The sequence below is a fragment of the Pelodiscus sinensis genome, chromosome 14, assembly GCF_049634645.1.
Source record: "Pelodiscus sinensis isolate JC-2024 chromosome 14, ASM4963464v1, whole genome shotgun sequence".
NCBI classification, from domain to species: domain Eukaryota; kingdom Metazoa; phylum Chordata; order Testudines; family Trionychidae; genus Pelodiscus; species Pelodiscus sinensis.
Window position 1 is genome coordinate 14,058,799 of NC_134724.1, and position 20,094 is coordinate 14,078,892.

The 20,094-nt window shown below is 48.6% G+C and overlaps 1 protein-coding gene across 2 annotated transcripts in view; it reads right to left on the reverse strand.

Annotated features, from left to right (window-relative positions):
• Positions 1-20,094, reverse strand: part of KLHL25 (kelch like family member 25) — a 147,475-nt gene that overhangs the window by 105,091 nt on the left and 22,290 nt on the right. The gene's annotated exons all lie outside the window — the stretch shown is intronic.

The window sequence follows — 20,094 nt, forward strand, 5'->3', positions numbered from 1 at the left end:
GCCATGTAGTTTAGACACACCCTGGTGTGCTGAGACCACTACTTATCATGCAACTCAGTGTTGTCTCATTGTTTCCTTGTGCTCCCCTGTCTGTAGCCACTTGTTGTCTCTTGTTTTATACTTAGATTATACGTTCCTAAAGGATGGATCATCTTTGTATTCTCTGTTTGGGCAGCAACTAGTACAATGGATTCCTGTTCCATGACTACGGCTGCTAGGCATTATGGTAATCTACAATATCCACAAAGATTTCATTAATTGCTCTGATGCTTGTGAGGAGGACAGTTGTAAACCAGGAAGGAACCTAAAACTCATATAGCTGTGTATCAGTGAGGTTTGAGAAAGACTTCTCCAGACCTCAAGAAGACTGCAAATAAACTCACTTGGAGGTGCCCAACCTCATCATCTTTACAGAAACACAGGACATATGGCATCTCAAGTAATATTGGCAGCTGAGATACTTCGTGGCCTAGTCATGGAAGTCAGAGTCTTCCCTGGCCTCGAGGTATAGGCAGCTGTGTAAGATCTCCTGAGATACAACTGTTTGCCCTTTACAGCAGGGGTGGGGAAAGCTTTTTGGGGTCAAGGGCCACTGACTCACAGAAAAAATCATCTGGGAGCCACACACAAGTGAGAACCCCCCACAAACAAACAAACAAACAAACAAACAAACAAACAAACAAACAAAAACCAACAACTCCCCACCCACTGACTTGCCCCCTAAATGAGAAGGAGAAAAAAATGCAAAGTTAAAAATATAAAGAGTAAACTTATTTATTAATATAGGTCTTCTAGTGAAAGTCATTAGTGATACCTAATGAACTTTATGGCCTGGTGATCAATACAAGGCTCTGTGAACAACCTTGTTTTTTTCCTGTTTTTCCCCCTTCGCCTCCCGCCATGGCGTTCGGCTGACTTCTGCTCCGCTCAGTTGGGCCGCCACGTGGAAGCAAGTGGCGCAAGCGACCGTTTGGGCTCCACGTCCCCCCCATGCTGCACGGGGAGTGTGGAGCCCAAACAGCCATTTGGGCTCCGCGGTTCCCCGAGTGAGAGGCAGGAGGGGGAGGAGAAGAGAAATAGAGAGACAGAGAGAGTCAGAAGGTGGAGGAGAGCTGAGGGGAGGAGGAGGCAGTAGGAGGAGGACAGAGAGAGAGAGAGAGAGATGGAGTGAGAGACTGGAGGCTCAGGAGAGAAGACCGACGTGGAGGAGAGACCTGACGAGCTAATTGGTTGGTCATTAAGAAAGAGGTAGACAATAAGATAGTAAGCCCACATTTTGAATACTGCATGCAGATGTGGTCACGTCATCTCAAAAAGATATATTGGAGTTGGAAAAGGTTCAGAAAAGAGCAACAAAATGATTAGGGGTATGGAATGGCTTCCATATGAGGAGTGATTAATAGGACTGGGGCTTTTCAGCTTGGAAAAGAGATGACTGTGGAAGACTATGATAAAGGTCTATGAAATCATGACTGGTGAGGAGAAAGTAAATAAGGAAGTGTTATTTACTCCTTCTAATAACACAAGAACTAGGGATTATCAAATGAAATTAACAGGCAGCAGGTTTAAAACAAACAAAAGGAAGTGTTTCTTCACTCAAGCCTAATATTAATAATTTGATTTTGTGTACAGGGCATCCCTGCTATAAGTCACACCGGTATGCATCTGTTCCACACTAAAGTCATTGATGCTTGTAGGAACTTATGCATTATAAGTCTTCCCATTCCTTGCTCTTAAGTCATGCAAAAAAAAAAAAAAAAAAAAAAAAAATCCCAAACCCTCACTTTGCGCAAATGGAAGTCAGCTGTGGGAAAAATATTCCCCACTTTAAGTTGTTTCGCTATAAGTCCAAGTTTTTTTGAATGTATCTTGGGCTTATAGTGAGGCTGGCCTGTAACACTTTTCATCTATAGATCTCTACAAGCACTTTGTAAAGATGGCTGCGAACATTTCCATTTCTAAGACACAAAGTTTGAATGGGTTACCTTTCAGGTCAGTGGCAATAGACCACAGGTCTTCTGAATCTGTCTAGTCCATGTCCTAGCAAGTGGCCACCCTGCCTCCTCAAATCCTAAAAGCCTTCTTTCGCTTTCTGTTTGTAGCTACAGCTACTGCATCCAGACTTGGGGAGTTGCCACTGAAAGGGGAGTTGACATTGAGCTTGCATAAGAAAGCAAGACATATGAAGTTTCTGCAAGCAAAGATTTATGGGGGTGAATTTATTAGCAAGCAAGCAAAAGGCACACATAAAAATCCCACTGGCATTTGGCAGTAGGTCCTGGGCTCTTATCATAAGCCTCTGTCACCCTACACCTTGCATTAGTATTACTGTATAACGATAGAAGCAGTTTATCCATCTGATACTTGAGAGATGTTAAAAAGGAGTCATCAATTAGCTCTGGCTACCAGTGTTATGTAATAGGAAACATACTGCTATGCAAGGCACTATTTGACTGAGAAAATATAGCATGAGGTCAACCACTGGGATCGTAGCAGGACTCCAGTACTGACTATTTCAGTCTCCTTGGCCATGCTAAGCCTCTCATACAATATCAAGTATCACTCCAGCTCCTGATGATGGACCAGGAGCATGCCTCCCCACATTAGTAGTTGCCTTTCCAAACTGCTTTTTCCATTAGGATTGAGTGATAGGTGGCAGCGACTATTCTGTAATCCAGGCCAAAGCCGAGTTCCTTTTACTGCAGAGAATTAGGCTACTTGTTTCTTAGAAGTTGGAATGCAAAGGTGAGACTGTATATAGTCTGATCAAGGAGTCTGTCCTGTAGAACCCAGCCGTCTGCCCCTGCTGATCAGGAAGGCTTTCAGGTCAGCATCTGAGTCTCATACTAGCCAAAAAGCAATTAAACAACAAGAGGAGAAAATTTCAACCAGAGTGACTCTGGTGAACATCTTTTTGTGAGCCTGTGCACTGATGGCAAATGCCACACATCAGCTTTATTTAAGCATTAAGAGACCTATAATTGGAGACTAACATGTTCTTATCATAGTTGACCTTATTTATGGAGGAGCTGACATCTGAATGTCAAATTTGCATCAGTGACTTTTTTCCCTTAATAACCACTTTAATATGTAAATTACTGCATTTGCAAAAGAATAAAAATAAATAAAAGCACTATTTTTATTATCTCTGGGAAGATTTGTGTTTGCTGTGAATGTTGGTACTGGGCTGAGATTAGGCTCTGCCACTTAATCAAGAAGAAAGTGAGAAAGAAAGACATTTACGGACGCAGGGATACATGAATTCTGAAATGTAAATAACCTGCAATGCAATCTTAGTAAATAAGAGAGTATAAAGCACATTACAGGACCATTTGCTGTTTTTGTTCAGGCATAACTGACGCTTACAGTTATTTTGCTAAATTGTCTGTTCATGGGTATATGTTTTTCCATCCTGGCTAGGTAGCAATCCCAGTCCCTGGAGTGAAAAACCATTTGCAAAATACCTAAGATCACACATTCATGTGCAGACTCAAGTTATTTGTGGAGCCAGGAATCTAAAGAGCAAAGCATTGGGAAGGAGGAGAAGTGAGAGAGCAAACTTTGTGGTGGAGACGCTGCTAAGGAATAGTGAATTGTTAAGAATAAACAGAAAATCTGTAGGCTGACATGCTTGGGGCACAGAGACTAATAAACGAGCTATTATTGCAACATTGCTGGTTGTTCCACAAGGTAGAGTTTACGTAAGGCAGGCACCAGACTTATTATTGCTGTAGAGACAAAAGAAAGATACAAGATTCAACTCCCTGGCAGGAGGCTCTGAGTCTCTCTGAACAAGATATGCCAATGGAAATTACTCCTATCTGACAGGAAGAGGGACTGTTGTGCTCATCTGGTTAATCCTAAAGGGAATGGAGAGATGGATTAGCCCGTATAGTGAGAAAAACTACTGACTTCAACTTGCTATTCAGAGAGACCTTTTCCACCTAGTTCACATAAGCTAGAGTGAGGAGATTTCGAAGGACCGTCTGGGAGGCTCATTCATGATATTCAAACCTGTCAGCATGTGATAAATTATTAGTCTATGTTTAGCATTCAGAATCACATTTGCAGTTCTTCACCTCTTGGTCTTGAAATGTAAAAGAGAATTCAAAGCTTCTTTAGATGGGCCCTGAGAGCCCTGGACAACAAGCCTGCTACCCCCAGAAAGTTTGATTGCTTAACCTCAATCAACACAACAATTTATGCAGGTGCCCAAATACACTGCAGAATAAAGGGCCATTGATCATAGTTAAAATCTGCAACTTGCCAGGTGCAGAGCTGTCTATAAATACATGCCTCCGTCCCATATTTTTTTGTGTAACATCTATGTAGTTAGCTCAGCTCTGCTGGTGTTGGTGTTAGGCTTATCCTTCTATAGATCAGAACTCTACACTTAGGCTACGTCTACACTCTAGGCTTTTTGCGCAAGATCAGCTGTTCTTGTGCAAAAACTTGCGGAGCGTCTACACTGCACGCATGTTCTTGCACAAGTAAATTTACAGTAAAGTGTTGGAAAACAGGGCTTCTTGTGCAAGAGTTATTCATCTTCCCACGAGGAATAAGCCCTCTTGTGCTCTTCCATAAGAAGGCAGTGTGGACAGGCAAGAGGGATTTCTTGCACAAGAAAGCCCTATGGCTAAAATGGCCACAGAGTTTCTTGCGCAAGAGCGCATCCACACTGCCATGGATGCTCTTGCCCAAAGCACATCTCTTGCACAAAAGCACATGGCAGTGTGGATGCACTCTTGAACAAGAACTTTTTCACAAGAACTCTTGCGCAAAACAGTTCTTACGCAAAAAGCCTGCGGTATAGATGTAGCCCTAGACTGTGGGGAACTTTGAATCCAGATCTGGATCCAAACTTTATGACCTGAGTTTTTTTTCTAAAGTCAACTTCTGTATTGCAATAGAGGTCTGCACCAATGCCAGCAGCATAAACTTCTTCCACACACAGACCTCAGGCAATGTTTTTCAACATTCCTTTGGCAAGACTAACTCCAAGGATCAAGGGAAATTCAATGCTCCATTTAACCCTTGACTTCTTTGCTGACTTTGTGTTGGTGAAATTCAAGATGCATACAACTGGTTACCAAACTGGGGAAAAAGAACTATCAGAATAGCCTGAGTCATGATAGCCATCAGATAGCAATGCTATTCTATCTGCATTGACTCAGGTCACACAATGATCCAGAAGTAACAGACTCCTTTATCTCATTCTCAATCCTCAGACCCATCAAGTTTCTCAGTGTTGGACTATTTCAGAGCAGAGATACAAACAAGTACAGAAAAATGATAATTCCATGTATATCATTCAATAGATTCCCTGCTGTGTACCCAGAAGATTCAAATGTAAGTGCAAACAAATCAGACCAAGACAAGAAAATAAAATAATAATGGTATAATCATGTTGCTGGGACAGCTGTTTTGTGTTACCATTCAGGTCACAACTTACTCAGCTATGGGCCTCTGTGAGGTCCAGAGGTCTTTCTGGTCATAGCACCCTTCAGTTCTCCCTTTCCAGGCCACTAAGTTTGGGTATGTCTACACTACAGAGTTAGTTCGAACTAACTTAGTTCGAATTAGTTAATTCGAACTAAGCTAATTCGAACTAACACGTCTAGAACTAAAAACTAGTTCGAATTAGCGTTTTGCTAATTCGAACTAGCATGTCCACATTGAGTGGACCCTGAACCGGGGTTAAGGATGGCCGGAAGCAGTGCCGGCAGGGCATCAGAGGAGGACTTAGAGCGTGGAGATGCTGCCTCAGGCTAGCCGAGGGCTGCGCTTAAAGGGACCCGACCCCCACCCCGGACAGACAGTTCTCAGGGGTGCCCCGCTTGAAAACCAGTCCTTGCTTGGAGTGCCCAGAGTGCCCACACTGGGCACATCACAGCACTCGGCCATCAGCCCGGCTGCACTTGCCGCAGGCTGCCATCTGGGGAGAGGGGTCAATTGGGGGGCTGCAGGAGAGCTTCCACCCCCAGAAGCCCACAGAGCCAGCCCAGTGCTCCCCATAGGGGGCTCGTGACCCATTCCTCCCTCACCTCCTTCCACTTACCCTTCCCTAGCCCCCCTTCCTGATGTACAAAATAAAGATAACGTTTCTTCCAACATTGACTCTGTCTTTATTGAACAAAACTGGGGGAGACTGGGAAAAGGAGGTGGGAGAGGGGAAGAGAAAGGCTGGGAGAGGGGAGGGCAACTACAATGATCAGGGGTTGGGAACAGGTCCCAGATGAAGAGAGGCTACAGAGACTGGGACTGTTCAGCTTAGAAAAGAGGAGATGGAGCGGGGACAGGATAGAGGTCTCTAAAAGCAGGGGTTGGGTGGAGAGGGTGCATTCAGAAAAGTTCTTCATGAGTTCCCATAAAGAAGGACTAGAGGACACCAAAGGAAAGGAATGGGTAGCAGGCTTCAAACTAGTAAGAGAAAGTTGTTCTTGACAAAGCAAATAGTTAACCTGTGGAACTCCTTACTGCAGGAGGCTGTGAAGGCTACAATTAGAACAGAGTTTAAAGGGAAGTGAGATCAAGTCATGGAGGTTGCGTGCATGGAGTAGTCTTAGCCAGGGGGTAGGAGTGGTGTCCCTGCCCAAAGTTTGTGGAAGGCTGGAGAGGGATGGCACGAGACAAATGGCTTGGTCACTGTCTTTGGTCCATCCCCTCCAGGGTCCCTAGTGTTGGCCACTGTCGGCAGACAGGCTACTGGACTAGATGGGCCTTTGGTCTGACCCAGTACGGCCATTGTAAGCTCAGGGCTCAGGGTCGGGGGTCTCAGTGGACCCCCTTGATTTTCATGCACACCTGCTCCTGGGTGACCAGGCTGGCAGCTCTCCTGCCCTAGACGGCCACTTTCCTGTGCCTAGTGCGGAGATCGTGGACAAGGTCCACGATGTCTGCACTAGCCCAGGAAGGTGCCCGCCTCTTGTGGTCCCAGGGAAGCTCCCGGGAGCCGCCAGCCTGGTCCCGGGAAGAGGGGTTGGGCTGGGGGACATCGGGTGGGTGGCTCTGTGCCGTGTCAGGTGCAGGGTCTGCTGGCTGGGTGCTGGCAGGCTTGCACCTGGCACAGGCACCGTAGCCAGCCCGTGCCCCTTTAAGGGGTCCGGGGCCGGGAGGGGGGCAGACGAGTTTCCCTGGTGTTGGCCAGAGTGGCCACCAGGGAAACCTGGGGAGGGCTAGCCTCCCACTAGTTCGAATTAAGGGTCTACACAGCCCTTAATTCGAACTAGTAAGTTCGAACTAGGGTTAATCCTCGTAAAATGAGGTTTTCCTAGTTCGAACTAAGCGCTCCGCTAGTTTGATTTAAATTCGAACTAACGGAGCGCTAGTGTAGCGCCTATGAATGTTAGTTCGAACTAACGTCCGTTAGTTCGAACTAACATTGTAGTGTAGACATACCCTTTGAGAGGTAACATGGAAGGAAACAAAACACAACTCAGAAACAGAGTCATCCCTCAAACTTTCAATGAGGTCCCACCCTTCTATTCAGGGCTTGTCTCCCAAACAATCCAGGCTTCCACAGGTTTCCTTCCAGGGTCTGATTTCCCCCTCTAGGGCAGTTGATCCAGCTGGCTAGAAAGCTCCTTCTCAGGGCTGTAATCTGGCTTCTCTCCCAACAAGACAAGTTCAGCTCTGTCAAGTCTTGTTCTCTCCTTTTTAGATCTTTTCTCCATCTCTGACATTGGATGTAGGTGTAGCAGATGGATCCACAGGCATATCTTAACCCCCTTATTGTCAATGTGAGGCCTCTCTGGCTTATCTCACATGGCAACGTTAAGAGAACTGCCATGATATGGGTGAAGAAGCCAGATAGAAGTGTAGAAGAGTTTAATTCTTTCTTTCTTTCTTTCTTTCTTTCTTTCTTTCTTTCTTTCTTTCTTTCTTTCTTTCTTTCTTTCTTTCTTTCTTTCTTTCTTTCTTTCTTTCTTTCTTTCTTTCTTTCTTTCTTTCTTTCTTTCTTTCTAAAAAAACTGCTTTATTAACTTTATTAAGCCAATTCCAATAAAAAGGGGGATATTGATACACTAGAATTGACATTCAGGATGCAGCAAGATGCAGTGATAGACACTGCAGATTTTGTCTGTTGCGTACGATAAAACTTTTATTGTAAAGCACCTTTTATGTAAGCTGGATCACAAAACATTCTCTAGAATTAAATTAATGCCACACAATAGGTGGCATAAATTACAAAAAAACAGTGGTCATAAAGACATTGTATGGTGAATAAATTTAAGTAGTTAGAAGATTGATCGCAGAGGATGAGTCAAATTAAGAGGTAAAGTCAAGGGAGAACAGGAAATATACATTTTAAAATGAGAATTGAAAAGAAATGGAAAGTTGATGAGGCGGAGAGATACAAGAAACTGTTCATTATAGATGGCAGAAGCTACAAATAAGTAGGGCTCTTGCTCTGACACGGGGTGGGGGAAGGGGGAGGGAGGATGTGTGAAGAAGACAAGAGAGGAAGAAACTCTAGACGGGTGAAGGGAATAGTAAGAGACAAGACCCATGAGATTGGGTGTAGTATGTTCCTACTGATGAAGTTCCCAGATATTTAAGACAGTCAGGGTACGTCTACACTACAGCGCTAGTTCGAACTAATTTAGTTCGAATTAGTTAATTCGAACTAAGCTAGTTCGAACTAACGCATCTAGAACTAAAAACTAGTTCGAACTAGCGTTTTGCTAGTTCGAACTAGTAAGTCCACATTGAGTGGACTCTGAACAGGGCTTAATGATGGCCGGAAGCAGTGCCGGCAGGGCATAAAAGGAGGACTTAGAGCATGGAGATACTGTCTCAGGCTAGCCGAGGGCTGCGCTTAAAGGGTCCCGACCCCCACCCCGGACACACAGTTCTAAGGGGTGCCCCGCTTGCAAAGAAGTTCTGGCTTGGAGTGCCCTGAGTGCCCACACTGGGCACATCACACCACTCGGCCATCAGCCCGGCTGCACTTGCCGCAGGCTGCCATCTGGGGAGAGGGAGTAATTGGGGGGCTGCAGGAGAGCTTCCACCCCCAGAAGCCCGCAGAGCCAGCCCAGTCCTCCCCATCGGGGGCTCGTACCCCATTCCTCCCTCACCTCCTTCCACTTGCCCTTCCCTAGCCCCCCTTCTTATTGATGTACAAAATAAAGATAACGTTTCTTCCAACATTGACTCTGTCTTTATTGAAAAAAACTGGGGGAGACTGGGAAAAGGAGGTGGGAGAGGGGAAGAGAAAGGCTGGGAGAGGGGAGGGCAACTAACATGATCAGGGGTTGGGAACAGGTCCCAGATGAAGAGAGGCTACAGAGACTGGGACTGTTCAGCTTAGAAAAGAGGAGACGGAGGGGGGACAGGATAGAGGTCTCTAAAAGCAGGGGTTGGGTGGAGAGGGTGCATTCAGAAAAGTTCTTCCTGAGTTCCCATAAAGAAGGACTAGAGGACACCAAAGGAAAGGAATGGGTAGCAGGCTTGAAACTAGTAAGAGAAAGTTGTTCTTGACAAAGCAAATAGTTAATCTGTGGAACTCCTTGCTGCAGGAGGCTGTGAAGGCTACAACTAGAACAGAGTTTAAAGGGAAGTGAGATCAAGTCATGGAGGTTGGGTCCATGGAGTCCTATTAGCCAGAGGGTAGGAGTGGTGTCCCTGCCCAAAGTTTGTGGAAGGCTGGAGAGGGATGGCACGAGACAAATGGCTTGGTCATTGTCTTCGGTCCATCCCCTCCAGGGTCCCTAGGGTTGGCCGCTGTGGGCAGACAGGCTACTGGGCTAGATGGACCTTTGGTCTGACCCAGGACGGCCATTGTAAGCTCAGGGCTCAGTGTCGGGGGTCTCAGTGGACCCCCTTGATTTTCATGCACACCTGGTCCTGGGTGGCCAGGCTGGCAGCTCTCCTGCCCTAGACGGCCACTTTCCTGTGCCTAGTGCGGAGATCGTGGACGAGGTCCACGTTGTCCGCACTAGCCCAGGAAGGTGCCCGCCTCTTGCAGTCCAGGGCAAGCTCCCGGGAGGCGCCAGCCTGTTCCCGGGAAGAGGGGGTGGGCTGGGGGGCATCGGGTGGGTGGCTCTGTGCCGTGCCAGGTGCAGGGTCTGCTAGCTGGGTGCTGGCAGGCTTGCACCTGGCACGGGCACCGTAGCCAGCCCGTGCCCCTTTAAGGGGTCCGGGCCCGGGAGGGGGGCATAGAGTTTCCCTGGTGTTGGCCAGAGTGGCCACCAGGGAAACCTGGGGAGGGCTAGCCTCCCACTAGTTCGAACTAAAGGGCTACACAGCCCTTAGTTCGAACTAGCTAGTTCGAACTAGGCGTTAGTCCTCGTAAAATGAGGTTTACCTAGTTCGAACTAAGCGCTCCGCTAGTTCGATTCAAATTCGAACTAGCGAAGCGCTAGTGTAGCGCATAGGAAAGTTAGTTCGAACTAACGTCCGTTAGTTCGAACTAACTTTCTAGTGTAGACATACCCTCATAGTGGCGCTCATTTTAATCTAGTCAACAAAGCCCTTTGAAATGCTGCCCACATCAGCAACCACCCTAGCAATTTGTGGTTGACAATAATGGAGTGGAAAGTAAACATCACATAAGATACCAAATGCCAGAGTCTCAAAGATGCATATACCTATTCTCTGGGTGATAATATTCAGTGTGTGCCTGTACCCTAAGCATTTGTGCTAGCCCTTGGGCATCTGGATGCCAAACTAGCCAGCAGTATATGCAAATTTCCACAAGTACAGCAGGCATCTGACAACATGTATTAGTAGTGTGTAGAAATATGTGTGTGCAATCTAGGTAATCTGCCTCTACCTAGAATCATAGAATTATAGAATCACAGGGCTGGAAGAGACCTCAGGAGGTCATCAAGTCCAGCCCCCTGCCCAAAGCAGGACCAATCCCAACTAAATCAATCCAGCCAGGACTTTGTCAAGCTGAGACTTTAAATCCTCAAGGGATGGAGATTTCACCACCTCCCTAAGTAACCCATTCTAGTGCTTCACCACCCTCCTAGTGAAATAGTTTTTCTAACATCCAACATAGACCTTTCCCACTGTAACTTGAGACCATTGCTTCTTGTTCTGCCATCTGTCACTACCAAGAACAGCCTGTCTCCATTCTCTTTGGAACCTCCCTTCAGGAAGTTCAAGGCTGCTATCAAATCCCCCCTTGCTCTTCTGTTCTGCAGACTAAATAAACTCAAATCCCTCAGTCTCTCCTCATAGGTCATGTGCTCCAGCCCCCTAATCATTTTGGTTGCCCTCCGCTAGACCCTCTCTATTGCGTCCACATCCTTTCTATAGTGGGGGGCCCAGAACTGGATGCAATACTCCAGATGTGGCCTCACCAGAGCCGAATAAAGGGGAATAATCACTTCTCTAGCTTTGCTGGCAATGTTCCTCCTAATGTAACCTAATATTCCATTAGCCTTCTTGGCTACAAGGGCACACTGTTGACCCATATCCAGCTTCTCATCCACTGTAACCCCCAGGTCCTTTTCTGCCGAACTGCTACTTAGCCATTTGGTCCCTAGCCTGTAACAATGCTTGGGATTCTTTCATCCCAAGTGCAGAACTTTATATCATCAGATTTCTTTTAGCCCAATCCTCTAATCTGTGTAGGTCACTCTGGACCCTATCCCTGCCCTCCTGTGTCATTTCTCTCTGATATAGCAAGCATATGGAACAAAATGTCCTCCCAGATAGAGGCAGCGAGTGATGGAACATTTGTGGATTTAATCACCCAATATTCGAGTTTATGCCTTGCTTCCACCCTTGGATGAAGAGGTGGGACTATGTATAATTATATCCAGGGCTTGCTGAACCGTGGTGAGCCCCACTCGCCAGCCGCGCTGTCCGGCAATCTGCGCATGCACAGATCGTTCTGCACATGCTCAGATCGCCTGAACCCGGCTTTTCTGGGTTACAATCTACTCGCCTGTGGCGAGTAGATTGTATTATTTTTCAAGCCCTGATTATATCCTTTGGCACAAAGGGGTCATATACAATGTTCCCTGTATTTTTTCCATCTTTGTGCAGAATAAATTTTGCTATGTGCACTGAGGCATATGCAGATGTGCACCACCAGTGGAAACATATACACTCTGCTTATCAGCTGGGTGGCATTTAACTCTCTCATGAATGGCCACTCAAACACTCAGTTTAGAGGGAACACTTCTCATATAGTAAACTTAAACAGTCAACTGGCATTCCCTGGCATAGGCTCTATGCCAACTTGCTCCCAAACAGCAAGAGAGAGTGTGAGTGTGTCAGGAATGGTTGGAAGCATGGCCAGAGCTGTCCCTGGCTAGCAGACTTTTGGGGATCTATGCAATTGAGGGTAGTTTGCAGCAGCTGCTGGGTTTAACTGGTGTAAACGTTTGAGGAACAACCTCCATCCCATTTTGTATCCCTTCACCTTTATTGTGCCCAGGGGACACAGGGTGCACAAGAGTAGATCCTTCTCTTTCAAGCCATCCCTTCTTCCTTATGAACTGGGTTTACAGGGATGGCGAAAGAACGCGTCTACTTTTTTGGAAATTTTTCTGAAAAAGCGGAGGCTTTCCTTAGACGTGGCATAGCTTTTCTGGGATACCTCTGGTATCCCAGAAAAGAGCTGCAGTCTAGACATGGCCTGGCTGAGTTACTGAAGTCCTCAAAGCATGATTTAAAGATTTCAAGTTACAGAGAATCCACCATTTATTCTAGACTAAACTTTTATATAATATGTGCTCCCTGGGGCAGAAAACAGCCCCCTCCTCCCAAGGTATATGGCAATTTGACAAAGAGGAGAATTCCTTCCCATCCATTAATATAGTTGGTCAGTTGGATCCTGAGCATTTCAGCAAGACCCAGCAGCTGGGCACCTTATAGAGAATTCTCTGAAGTAACTCTGGCTGTGTCCAGACTCCATGCCTCTGTCGACGGAGGCATGTAGATTAGCCAGATCGGAAGAGGGAAATGAAGCCGCGATTAAAATAATCGCGGCTTCATTTAAATTTAAATGGCTGCCCCGATCTGCCGATCAGCTGTTTGTCGGCAGATCGGGAGAGTCTGGACGCGATGCCCCGACAAAGAAGCCTTTCTTCATCGACACAGGTAAACCTGGTTTCACGAGGCTTACCTGTGTCGATGAAGAAAGGATTCTTTGTCGGGGCATCGCGTCCAGACTCTCCCGATCTGCCGACAAACAGCTGATCGGCAGATCGGGGCAGCCATTTAAATTTAAATGAAGCCGCGATTATTTTAATCGCGGCTTCATTTCCCTCTTCCGATCTGGCTAATCTACATGCCTCCGTCGACGGAGGCATGGAGTCTGGACACACCCTCTGAGCCCTCCGCATCTATTGTCTCATCACTGGCCATTGGAATATTTGCTACTAGCCATCATAGTTGGTTGACATGCCATTACAGACAGCCTCAAGATCACATCCCTTTTATACATTTATCAGCCTTGGAGCCAGTTGGGTTTTTGCCCCACTGCTTCCTTTGGAAGGTTGTTCCAGAACGTCACTCCTCTGATGGTTAGAAACTTTAGTCTAATTTCAGGCCTAAATTTGCTGATGGGCAGCTTATATCCATTTATTCTGGTGTCAGTCTTAATAATAAGTGTCAGAATATGATGGAACTGTCCCTGCAATTCTGTTGCTGAGCAGTAAGGCACAGGCATTCCCCTGGTGAAAGTGTAGTGTGATAGGATGGCATTTATGTATCTGTATTATCAAATTTCAGAGAGGTAGCTGTGTTAGTCTTTTTCAATAAAAACAGTGGGGACTCCTGTGGGATGTTAAAGACTATCAAATGTATTTGGACATAAGCTTTCAAGATCTAGAGCTCAATTCATCAGATGTATGATGTAATGCATCTGACAAAGTAGATTCCAGCCCATGAAAGCTTATGCCCAGTTAAATGTGCTAATCTTTAAAGAGCCACAGGACCCCTCATTTGTATCCATATTATATTTACCTGAACAGATAATGTGTATCTGTTATCTGTGTCTCTGTATCGCAGATATTGACATGAAAAGGCTGACATGGGTCAGCCTTTTCTCCTTTTAAACCAGTTATTATTATATTTTAGTTGTGTTTTATGATAGTCAAGGTCTGTTTTGAATTCGAAACCCTATAACTGTTTTTACTCTTGGGGATGAGATCGTTTTTTCCTCTCATGCACATGATGCCCCAGTGAATGCAGGGGTAGGTCCCTAGTTTTGATTCTGCCCATGATCCCAAGCAAACAGGCTGCATCTCATTCAGCAAGTTCACAGATACAACCCAATGAATTTCTGACTTTCATTATTTGCTGTAAAAGTCTATGAATTGAAAATATAAAGGGGCTGTTCATCAAAAAAGGTAAGAGTTGTTAAATCAGTGAACTATGCAATTACACATTTGTTCCCATTAGGTCTTGAAATGTGAGAATCGTATGTGTAGTAACTGTGTAGTACATAGTTCATTCTCATAGTCATCCTGAACTCTTAGCAGCACCAGTACATATTATATAGCACTGTCATTTTGAGGGTAACACTTTCAATATATATATATATCATATGGCCCCACCACTGTCATATCTGAACACCTCTCAATCATTCCTGGAATTATCATCCCAATACCTTGGTATGGTAAAGAAAGCGAAGTTACTCACCTTGGTGAGATAACTGTTGTTCTTCAAGATGGTGTCCCCGTGGGTGCTCCACTGTTGGTGCTGGGCTTGGCACCGGGGCAAGCCCAGCACCAATAGTAGAGCACCCATGGGGACATCCTTGAAGAAGAAGTGCTGTTATCCCCATTGTACAGATGGGAACAGAGACAGGGTAAGTATGTAACTAAACCCAAGAAAGTCTATGGCTGTGCTGGACAGTGAATCCCAGTCTTTTGAGTCACAGTCCAGTGTCTCATCCACAGGGCCATCCTTCATAGGAGAAATTTGATTTAAGGTCAGTAGCCACATCATTCTTCTGTGTCCATCCAAATTGTAGAGATATCGTTGCCATTTGCAATGGTGTGGGTCTGTGCCCTGATTTGCCCACAACACACACATACACAAGGGACATGAATGGTTTGAAGACTCCCCCACTCCAATTCTGGGCCTGAAAATTTCCCCTTTCTACCTCTTTTAGTTTCATTTTTTTTTCATTTACTTTCTCTCCATTTCACCTGCAGTTTACTTTTTTCTTTTTGCTCCCAACTTTTTCAACCATTTTATATTTTTCAAAGTTATTCCTGCATTCCCCCAATGGTTCCCCTTCTTTCAACCTTCCCCCCAACTGCTTAAACTTTTTGACCACTTATTTTTAACCTTTAGAAAAACTTAAAAAGTGCTAAACCAGTTTAGGGGCAGAAACTGTGCCTTCCTGTGTGTTTGCACAGGTCTTAGCACCATTGGGCTGGAGATGGATTCTTAAGGGATCTACTCTACTTTCATTGTTCCAAAGTCCAGATGAGGCACACAGAAAGGATCATTCCAGGATATTACAATAAATGCTTAGTCACAGGCCAAACCTTTTTGGACGTGAAGCCAGCAAGGCCACAGGCTGATACTCCCCATCATGGCAGGCTGTTTTCTAGCACATTTATATGTGTGTGCAACGTTTGATGCTTTGATGCTGATCAACAGTTGTCAGGCAGACGTGTGATTAATTGGAAGGGAGTTCCAGTGACAGAACATAGCAGCCATGGCATATGCAAGCTCCCTCATAGGGGAAAATGACTCATGCAAATGAAGTTATATTTTCCATGACAGCTGCATGGAGCAGACCCTTCTATGGATGTTTCAGGTAGGGCTCTTTAATCTCATTGCCCTTTTCAACATTTGTGAGCTCTGCCAGTGTTATCACAAATAACAAATTGAAACAGTTCTCAATGAGCAGTCTTTCTGAACTGAATTCCTTCAGGCATGACCCACCTCAGTACTGATTCTATCGTACTGGAAGCAAAACAAGCGGAAGCGCAGAAGAACATTTTGCATCACAATCAATCTTTAGCTAGAATAAATTAACTTGACTGACACTGTGAAATGGCTTCAGGTTGGAGTGCATGTACTTTCACTGTTTTTTCTGTGTGCACATGGACAATATGTGTGCAAAATCTATTATCCTGGTTGGCCTCAGAACACTGGATGATTGAAAACAGCAGGATGATGTGTAATGAGTCATGTGTAATTGTGTTAACTGACCTGCCTTTTGTGTAGTTGTTGGGCAAAGTGGATGTACAAATAACACCGATCTGAGCCAGTAGTATTTTATGCATTTAGTAGCCCATAGAGACTGACACACCAGCCCCAGAGTGGACAGCAGTTTTCCTTGAAGTAAATACATTGGAGTGGTTTTCCAAGAGACACAGTCAGATGGAGAAGGCCAGCTATATTAGGCCATCTGCCAGACCTCTATGCCTTCTTGACAAAACTAGGTGGCAAGCACTATTTTAGTGTGTGCTAAGCTAAAAACCTCAGATGCTGAAACCAACCAGGACAATCAATGCTTATCAAATGCCTGGGATGGCTGTTCTGTGAATACAAAGTGCTGTTCTTAGGTATGATGACATTTATGGAAGCAGTCTGCAACTCCCTGGGCAGAGTGAATTCATGTGCACAATGGCATGCATTCTTGTACCCATTCCTAGGGTGTCTGTCCAGATGGTACATGGTCAGGTAGGCATTGTTATATGCATTGCTGTAATTTCCAAAGACCCGGTTGGATGCTGCTGGTATCACACTAATATCCCCATCTTTAACTGTTTCAGCAGTGTATCAACAGCACTGTAATCTGAAAAAGGGACAGGAATCTACAGTGCTTATCTATGGATGGTTTTGTTACTATTATGTTTTATTTAACTGGGAGAGGGTATGTCTACACTACAGCGCTAATTCGAACTAAGTTAGTTCGAATTAGTAAATTCGAACTAAGCTAATTCGAAGTAACGCGTCTAGAACTAAAAACTAGTTCGAATTAGCGTTTTGCTAATTCGAACTAGCGCGTCCACACTGATTGGATGCAGGGGGGCATTTAAGGGCGGCTGAAACCGGTTCTGGCAGGGCATCAGGTCAGTAGTTGCTTTGTGTGGCTGCTGTCTGTGGCTATCTGAGGCTCGTGCTTAAAGGGACCCCCCCCCGGACAGCCGGTTCTCAGCTTTTCCTGCTTCCTTGCCAACCTCGCCGAGGGACAGCAAAGCATTGGTCTTTGTGCCCGTCTGTGTCGGTGCTTCCCTTCGGGGGGGCCGCCGCAGGTGGCAACATGAAGCCAGAGCTCGCCCTGCACCTTCTGGTGAACTTTCTGGACTTGCTGCTGCAAGCCTGCCACCAATGGCTCGAGGCTGCCTGGCACCTCCTGGTGCATGTCAGCCCCCTGCATCTCCGCCTGGCCACCCTGGGGGCCGTGGAGGAGCCGCGGCAGTGCCCCGGCACCGGCGTGCCCCGCCACATCTGGCGTCTGGACACCAGCACCGACTGGTGGGACCGCATCATCCTGGAGCGCTGGGAGGACCGACAGTGGACCCAGAACTTCAGGATGAGGAGGGACACCTTCCTGGAGCTCTGCGAGTGGCTCGCCCCTGCCCTGCGCAGAAGGGACACTCGCATGAGGCCCGCCATCCCCCTCCAGAAGCGGGTGGTCATCGCCCTCTGGAAGCTCTCCACGCCGGACAGCTACCGATCCATCGGGAACCAGTTCGGCGTGGGGAGATCCACCGTCGGAGCGGTGCTCATGCAGGTATGGAACTCGTCGGCCACTGCGCCAGGGGAGGAGGGGGGCTGCGAGGAGGGGATGGGCCACCCCAGGGACAAAGGGGGGGCGGGAAGAGGCGAACGCACCCCGCACCGGAGGGGTCGGTCTGTCCCAGCCATACTACACGCCGCCAGGGGGTTGCTTCCGGGAGTGGGGCGCGGCGCACTGCCAGGGCACGAACGCTCCCAGCCACCCGGGCGCCCCACTGATTGGCGCTTTGCTGTGTATCTCTCCGCAGGTGGTCAAGGCCATCAACCAGGTGCTGCTCCGCAGGGTGGTCCACCTCGCCGACCTGGACGCCGTCATCCGGGGTTTCGGCACCCTCGGCTTCCCCAACTGTGGGGGGGCCATCGACGGGACGCACATCCCCATCCGTGCCCCGGAACACCAGGCGTCCCGGTACGTCAACCGCAAGGGGTACTTCTCTGTGATCCTGCAGGCCGTGTGTGACCACCGGGGCCAGTTCACGGACATTAATGTGGGCTGGTCCGGCAAAGCACACGATGCCCGGGTGTACCGCAACTCCTCCGTGTGCCAGTGGCTGCAGGACGGGACCTTCTTCCCCGACCGCCACATCAGGGTCGGGGACATGGACATGCCCGTGTGCCTGGTGGGGGATGCCACCTACCCACTGCAGCCGTGGCTGATGAAGCCCTACACGGGGCACCTCAATCCCTCCCGCCAGGCCTTCAATGCCAGGCTGACCAGGGCCCGCATCGTGGTGGAGGGGGCCTTCGGGCGATTGAAAGCCCGCTTTCGATGCCTCCTCACCTGTCTGGACCTGGCCGAGCACAACATCCCTCCCGTGGTGGCAGCATGTTGTGTGCTCCACAATTTGTGTGAGAGAAACGGGGAGGCTTTCCTGCCAGCCTGGATGGCTGAGGCTGACCGCATGGCTGGACACTACGGTCAGCCCCGCACCGCCGCCATCCGGGAAGCCCAGCGGAGGGCCGTCCGGATCCGGGAAGCCCTGCAAGAGAGCTTCCAGGTGGAGGAGGAGGACTGACCTCTCCCTTGCATGCCCCACTGGGGCCTTCTTCCACCCTACCCCCCTTCCCCTTTCCCCTCCCTACCTACTGTAAAATAAAGACACCTGTTTTTCAACCAAAAACGTCTGTTTATTTCACATAACTGGGGTGGGGGGAGGGAGGAAGGAGGGTGAGAGAAGGGAGGGGGAAACCTGGGACGAGGGAGCTGGAAGGGGAGGGAAGGGAGGAAGGGAAAGGAAAGCTCAGGGGTGGGAGTCTGGCTGCCTCTCCCGTCTCGCCACACTGCGGGTCCGGGGGTGTCGGTGGGGAATGGTTGTGGAGGGTGGGGCAGGAGGGACGGGGGGTGTGGAGGAAGCAGGAGCAGGAGGGGTAGCTGGGGGAGCAGGGGGAGCAGGGGGAGCAGCAGGGGGAGCAGCAGGGGGAGCAGGGAGAGCAGGAGCAGGAGCAGGAGCAGGAGGAATTGGGAAGCGGTCCAGCAGGCTCTGGAGGTGGCCTCGCAGGGCACAGCCCTGCTCCTCCAGGGCCTCCAAACTCCTCTAGCGCAGCCTCAGGTCCTCCTGGACCCAGTGGTCCTAGAGACGGAGCTGTTGCTCCAGGAATTGGAGGTGCCGCCTCTGGTAGTCCTCCTGGTTCCTGGCTCTCCTGCTGGCCTGGGCACAGGCAGCTGCTGCAGGCGGGGTGGTGCGCCCTGCAGGCCCAGGTGCTGTGGCCGTGGTGCAACAAGACCAGCAGTCAGTTACCCCATGGGCCCAGGTGTGTGAAACCCAGCTCCCCTCTGCAAGGCCAGGGCCCCTGCAGGATCCCCAGCTGCTGCTCCGTGGTGGGCAAGGCCCAGGCGCACGGTCCCGTTCTCCCTCTCACCCCAGCCCCCCGTACACATAAGGGGAGCACGATGGTACTCAAAGGTGGACGCCTCCCCGGCCTCGGACGACACAGGCGAGCGGCTCTGTGGGGTGCCTCGAGGGTCCCAGGTCCTGGGCAGGCTGCTGGCAGGCTCCTGGCCCTCGGAGCCTTCCTCCGTCTCCTGGAGCGGTCCCTCTGCCCCGGGGTCTATCACGTCCCGGGGGGCAGGGACGGCATGAGCCCCCAGGAGGTGGTCCAGGGCGTGGAAGTGGGGGCACTCCTCCGGGTCGGCCCCTGGCAGGCAGGCCCGGGAGTAGGACTGCCGCAGGTCTTTGATCTTGCAGTGCACCTGCTCCCGGCTGCGCTGGTGGCCCCTGGCGGCCAGGCTGGCAGCCATGCGGCCGTAGACAGCCGCGTTCCTGTGGCTAGTGCGGAGATCGTGGACATTGGAGGCTTCCCCCCAAACCTCAATGAGGTCCACGATCTCCGCACTTGACCAAGCGGGTGCCCGCCTCTTGCGTCCCCAGGCAGGCTCCTGGGAGCCGCCAGGCTGGTCCTGGGGAGTAGTGGAGGGCTGGGTGT